Source organism: Delphinapterus leucas, chromosome 21, assembly GCF_059928025.1.
Source record: "Delphinapterus leucas isolate spDelLeu-1000000601 "Yukka" chromosome 21, BTC_Dleu_Yukka2, whole genome shotgun sequence".
In the NCBI taxonomy this organism is placed as follows: domain Eukaryota; kingdom Metazoa; phylum Chordata; class Mammalia; order Artiodactyla; family Monodontidae; genus Delphinapterus; species Delphinapterus leucas.
In genome coordinates, this window is record NC_143149.1 from 25,874,480 (window position 1) to 25,881,695 (window position 7,216).

Here is a 7,216-nt window from a genome sequence, read left to right on the forward strand (position 1 = left end):
GGTAGAAACAAAAGAAGTATCAGGCAATATCGGTGATCATGATAAAATATACAGGACTTTTTATATCAAGTCTAAGTAAATATGCACTACATCTGTCACCCTTACTGAGAAGTTAGTGGGTAGTACCCGGGGCTGCTTAGCCGACGAGTCACGTTGATCCTTTTGTAGTTCATAAGTGTGATGATTGGGTGTTCACGCGCTTGTGTGACATGTGCCTCCTTCCAACCTTGTTACGACTGTGGCACATTACCCGTCTGACATGAACTATGAAGGATCCTCTTAATCCTGCGATGGTTTGGTTGTTGATAGTGCTTATCGTCCTGTGTCTAGTACGTGATTGTGAGGCGTGTTTGACTCCGAGTTCTGCGTTAGCTTTGACTTTTCTTTTCCTGCAGTTAGATTTTTAATGTTGATTGCCGTGGGCTTTTAAAAAGGGAAAAAAGGCGAAAGTCGCTGGTAAGCGAGGAGTTTGAAAATGGTCTGCGACGACGGAGGTTTCGCTAGAAACGCGGGTGATCCGGGTGTGGCTCGGGCCCGCCCGCGGGTGTGCACGTGAGGTGTTTCCCCGCGTGTGTTCCGGCGGCTCCCGGGACGGGGTCGGCACCTCTAAGTGGTAGGGGTGGGGGCAGCGGAAGGAGCCACGGCCCCGTGCGACTTTTTGTCCTGGCGGGTCTCTTGCTGCGGCTTCTCGGACGGTGGAGCTGAGAACCTTAGATCTTGGGTTCCCCGGGGGCCGGTTACGGTCCCCGGCTTTGCCAGGGCGTTTGCCGGTGACTTCTCATAACTTTCGTTGTGTGGTAGGTGCCCGGGGAAGCACACCGTATTTGCGCCAAGACGTGGGCGGGAGCGCCTAGAAACGGGCGGCGGACACCGGAAGGAGTCGGAGAGCAGGCGGCGCCGCTTTTCGCGGAGGCGTGCGCGGCGTGCTGCCCCGCACCGAGGCTCAAACGCACCTTGCCCCGCCGGCCGGCCTAGTTTGCGCCCACCGTCCCGCAGGTCTTTGGGATTTTTCTGGCTCCCGAGCCGCAAGGCGCCTAGAGCATGACCTGCGGGGTTTTCGGATCTTGGGGTGGAGAGGCCGCGCCCGGGGAGTGCTAAGAGTAGGCTCTGGTACCCAGGGGGCTGTGAGAGTGAAGGGAGACTTAAGGGCTTTCGTCTCGCCTTGGAGACGGCACCGCTTACAGATAGCCGATTTGCGGATCTTGACTGCGAGTGCTTTCTCGCTCCCAACCCCCCTCGCCCGTTCTGTGACCTTGATGGAAAGTTCGGCGACCTCTCCGTGCCCTAATTTTTTTCGAAGGTAAAACGTGGGTAGTAATAGTCCCTACTTCGTAGAATTGTTAAAGTTAAATATACTTAAACGGCTTAGAGCAATTTCTGGTCCGTCGTAAATTTTATACAGGTGTTAGTTCTTACTGTTAAACCACAGCTCCTGTATTAACTTACATTTTTTCTTTTCAGGGGAATTTTATGGTTAGGACCCTTCCTTTCTACGTCTTTCCCTTGGTCTTTCTTTCTCCGGCCAACTGGTGGCACTCATCATTTTCTAAGCAGTTTCAAACATTGATTAAAAACTCCTCCCAAGGGGATTCTCCCCTATCAAGATCTCCCAGATATTGACCCCTATGGGAGCAAGATGGCAATCCACAGACAGTTACTGTATCCCTCCTGTGTGGGACACTGTCTTCCCTGTTCCATGTGCCCTTTGTGCTAAGTGGATCCAAGATCTCACTCCCTTAGGAAAGTGCTTGTATTGCAAGCGTTCACCCTCTCTACACTCTGAGTTTCCTGAGGCCAGACACCATGCCTTGCTCTCCAGTGCCTGGCACAATTTAGTTATGCAGTAAATGTTTGTTGAACCCACATGTCCATCCACAGAGGACTGGTTGAATAAAGCACGGTATATCCACACAATGCAGTTCTGTGCAGCCGTACAAAGGAATGAAGACCATCTCTGTGGAGGCCATGGGATGCTAGGATATATTGTTTAAGTGAAAAAAGCAAGGCTGAGGCCATGTATATGTTGCTTCTCTCCCAAGAAAGGTGTGGTGCATTTGCTCACATTTTAAAGCAGCAGCAATGGCAGACTAAATTACAAACTAATAAAAAAGGGTTATATGTAAGAAAAGAACAAGGTGAAAAAAATGGGTATGGAAGTTAGACTTCGTTTCATATACTCTGTCTTATAGTTTTGACTTTGGCATCATGTAAGTACTTTACATAATTCGTTTTTAGAAGAAAATGCAAAGTATTTCCTAAAAGAAAAAGAAAGTCATGAATCAAAGTATATTTCAAGTTACTGGCATAACCGCATGGAAAAATAAGAAACTGACTTTAAAACTCATGATTTTGACTGTATATCCTTAGTGGGACTTATCCTAAGAACAGAAAGGGGGCTTCCCTGGTGGCGCAGTGGTTGGGAGTCCGCCTGCCGTTGCAGGGGGACACGGGTTTGTGCCCCGGTCCGGGAAGATCCCACATGCCGCGGAGCGGCTGGGCACGTGAGCCATGGCCGCTGAGCCTGCGCGTCCGGAGCCTGTGCTCTGCAACGGGAGAGGCCACAACAGTGAGAGGCCCGTGTACCGCAAAAAAAAAAAAAAAAAAACCAGAAAGCAATGGCAAAGAAATCAAACTGCATTTAGTAACAGTAACTGTTAGTAATAATACCGGTATTGTTAATTAGATGCTGTCGCGTGTATATTTTACACATATGTGTATATAAAATAGCAGGTAAGTATCTTAGTGTTGTTAGAAACCAAGGTCTGCGGTGAAAGATAAAGAGATAACAGGTATCAAATCAATGAAATTAGATGTAAATTCTATAAGCAAAAATTTGAATTGGCAATGGTAGTATGAATTAATGATTAATTTTTCTCTGTTTACAAAATGTATATATATATCCTAGCTGTGTCCACTGAAAAGGCCAAGAAGCAATGACAATCCAATGCCTATGAGCAGCCCCTAGTGTCCAAATTCATAATCTAAATGCCACTGCCCACTAAGAAGAACCAGGACTCCTTTAGGAAATGACTGATTTTAGAACGGGGGCAAGCAAGGGTGGTGTAAGATGAGCTTGTGACATTTTATTATGACAGAAAGCAAAGTAGCTATCAAATACTCCTGAGGTTATGTCAGAAGAACCCAAGAGCAAGGTTGAAGGGGCACCCTTTGGCCAAAGTGGAACAGTTTGGGCTTAAAAAAAGAATAATGACTAATGGATTGAAACATAATCTAATATATACAAATCCATTAATTCATTCATAGTAATACTAACAAAGAAAAAACATCATCATTCATACTTGGATCACCTAAGGAACCAACTCTTTTTTTTGAAAATTGGTAAAAGGAAAAAAATCAAGCATTTATTCTGCTATATATTTCAGAATATCCAAATAGTTTGTAAGGGCAACAAATGAGCTAGTAGAACATTTGTAGAAATGTAGAAAGTAGAAAAAGGGCAACAGAGCTAGTAGAATTAGAAAGTTACTGTTCACGGGTCCTAATGAAGCCCTGGGACTAGGCAACATACATTCATGGCTATTAGAATTATGAAGTCGAACATTGATGGGAATCTTATAATAGCTGGATCAAGCTAACAAAACCTGAACCCACCGATTTATCTTAACATCAGTAAAAGTGAGATAACCAGATCCCACGTGCCTCTTGATGCAATGCAACAGTATATACACACCATCTACGAAATACTGTTGCACAAAAATTGACCCTAAAGCTAATCAAACTTCTAGATCTAACTACAAAATGGCAAGAAATAGGAAGGACACAGAGACAGATTAAGATACCAAGACGATATGATCAGCCAAGCTAAGGATACAGGAAATTCCACAAATTACCCAGCTTCTTCAGTAAATAACTAGCATGAAAGAAATGGAGTGGAAGAGAGAATTGATATAGTTTTTAAAGACACCTCAATGAAATGCAACGTTGGATATTGTTTTCAATAAACATATTGTAAAGAGATATATTTAAGACAACTGGGGAAATCTGAACATAGTTCTGTTACAGGGTGTTCATATAATTTGTCATCTAAACAGGGCATACTGAGAGTTAAAGGAGACACTTTTAATAGTTATGCTGGTACAAAGGTGTAAATTGAGTCTGTCCTAGGCAAGCTTGATTACCGTGGTTTCAGAAAACTTTGTGAAATTATTGTTAATTCGATAGTGTTATTATGTTTATTTTTTAACATATTAGTTTCAGCTGTATGACGTAATGATTCAATATATGTATATATTGTGAAATGATCACCACAAGAAGTCTAGTTAACGTCCATCACCACACAATTAAATGTTTTTTCTTGTAATAAAAACTTTTAAGATCTACTCTCTTAGCAACTTTCAAATATACAATGCAGTGTTTATTAATTATAGTCACCATGCTGTACATTACATCCCCAGTACATATCTATAACTGGAAGTTTGTTCCATTTGACCACCTTCACCCATTTTGCCTGCATCCTTCCCCTCCTCTGGCAACCACTAATCTGTCCTCTGTTTCTATGAACTTATTTACCAAAAAAATGCTTTCATGTTTTTTTAAAGTTATTTGTTAGAAAAACAATTCTCAAACATTTTAGCCTCAGAACCCCTTATACGCTTTAGAAATTATTGAGACCTACAAAGATGACCAGGATCAAAAACACAGAAAATAAATTTTGGTAAGGATGTTGAGGTAGTGAGACACTCATATACTGGTGGTTGAAATGTAAAACAGTGCAGCTTTGATGGTTTCTCAAAAAGTTAAATCTAGAGTAACATAGAGTTAATCGTATGACCCAGCAATCCTATTCCTAGGTATGTAGCCAAGAGAACTAAAAACATGTATTCATACAAAACCTTAGACACTAATGTTCCTAGCAGCATTATTCATAATGGCCAAAAGTGAAAACAACCTAAAAGTCCACCAACTGATGAATGGATAAACAAAATGTGGTATATAGGTGCAATGGAATATTATTCAACCATAAAAAAGAATGCGGTTTTGATATCTGCTGCAATATGGGTGAACTTTAAAGGCACTATGTTAAGTGAAATAAGCCGGACACAAAATACTTCATTTATATGAAATGTCCAGGATAGACAAATCAGTGGAGTCAGAAAGGGGCTGAGGAGAGAGAAGAATTTACAGTGACTATTAACAGGTATGGACCTTCTTTTTCGGGTGATAAGAGTGATCAGGAATTAGCCAGTGGTAATGGTTGCTCAACTTGTAAATATACTAAAGCCTACCGAATTATACTGTGAAGTGGTGAATCCTATGCTATGTGAAGAATTAAATATCAGTTTAAAAACTAATTTAAAAAAGTATTGAGGATCCCAAAGAGCTTTCTTTACATTAGATAAATATTTTGATAGATATATTTTTCTACATTAGAAAATAAAACTGACAAATTTTTAATATATCCATTTAATTATTTTAAATATAGCAATAATGAACCCATTACCTGTTAACTAAAAACTTGCTTTTATGAAAAGTGATTATATTTTTCAAGACAAAACAAAAATAGAGAAGAGTAGCATTATTTTACATTTTTGTAAACAGATCGGTAAAAATTTGCAACTCTCATACCTGGTTTAATAGGAGAAAGCTGGATTCTCAGATCTGTTGCTGCATTCAGTCTGTGTTGGAAAACTCCACCATACATTCATGAGAGAATGAGAATGAAAAAGACAAACAATATATTAACATTATTATAAAAACAGTTTTGACCTGGCAGACCGCCTGATAGGGTGTTGAAAACCCTCAGGGTTCTCCAGCTCACACTTTGAGAACTGCAACTGAAAATTTACACAAGTATTTAACAATTGATATCATGTGATATCTGGGATTCACTTTAAAATACTCCATAAAGAGGGGTGGTGGGAAGGAGTGATCAAGTGATGAATGAAAAAATCTGGTCAGGGTTTCCCTGGTGGTCCAGTGGTTAGAATTCCGTGCTTTCATTGCTGAGGGCCTGGGTTTGATCCCTGGTTGGGGAACTAAGGTCCCACAAGCTACAAGGCAGAGCCAAAAAAAAAAAAAACCAAAAAAAACCAAAAGGTTAAACACGTGTTGACAGTGTTGAATGTGGGAGTGGATCATGGGTGTTCTTTATATTATTCTCTCTATCATAGTGGAAGTCTGATATTTTCATAATAAAAGAATTGTTCTTCCTCTCGTTTTTAATCAATGCTGGTTTAACTGAGCAAAAGACCTTAAGGTAGTTGGTAGAAGGGAAAACCAAGTGAGGATATATATATCCATCTGGATATATAAAGATGCAGCGAGGGGACTTCCCTGGTGGTCCAGTGGTAAAGATTCTCGAGCTTGCACTGCAGGGGCCGTGGGTTCCATCCCTGGTTGGGGAACTAAGATCATGCCACGCAGCTGGGGGTGGGGGAAAAATGCAGCGATGAATTCGATGCAGCTCCTGCCTTCAACAGGTTTTCGTCTGCTGGGGGAAGAGAGATAATGAAGGTATCTGAGAAAAAGTGGCACCTGTAAGGAGCACCAGGCAGTCTGCTCAGGGCCTCAAGTCCATTGCTTCCTCTTCACAGCCACCCTAGGAGGCTGGCATCATTATCTCCATCCTGCAGATGAGGGAAGTGAAGCTCTGAGAAGTTCAGAAACTTGCCCAAGATCTCACAGTGGAAAGTGGTAAAGATGCAATTAAAGCTGAGTCCGTTGGACTAACAAGGATTTTTTTTTTTTTTTTTTGCGGTACGCGGGCCTCTCACTGTTGTGGCCTCTCCCGTTGTGGAGCACAGGCTTCGGACGCGCAGGCTCAGCGGCCACGGCTCACGGGCCCAGCCGCTCCGCGGCATGTGGGATCCTCCCGCACCGGGGCACGAACCCGTGTCCCCTGCATCGGCAGGCGGACTCTCAACCACTGCGCCACCAGGGAAGCCCTCCAAGGCTTTGCTCTTCCCGGTTCTACCCCTTTTTTGTAGACCCGCCAGGTATACAATCCCGAATGTCACTGCCACTGTGTACCTCGTGAATGCCCCCCACCAGCAGAGACCCAGGTGGTGACCTGGGGAGCCCACAGTCTTTAGGAAAAGAACTAATAATAATTGTCAACTGTATTGGTCTTTACTCTGCACCTGTCCCTTCATTCAATCCACACGACTTAAATTCATGGAGTAGGCGTGTTATCCACATTTGGCTTCCTCTCCTTAACTCTCCTCCTCCAGCTTTTGGAAACCAATCTGGCAACACC

At 42.6% G+C, this 7,216-nt stretch overlaps 1 non-coding gene across 1 annotated transcript; it reads left to right on the forward strand.

The window, feature by feature from the left end:
* The first annotated feature begins 156 nt into the window (after positions 1-156).
* Positions 157-260, forward strand: LOC115803244 (small nucleolar RNA U13). The gene has a single exon (XR_004023926.1). It is a non-coding gene; the product is annotated as a small nucleolar RNA U13 (small nucleolar RNA).
* Positions 261-7,216: the final 6,956 nt, after the last annotated feature.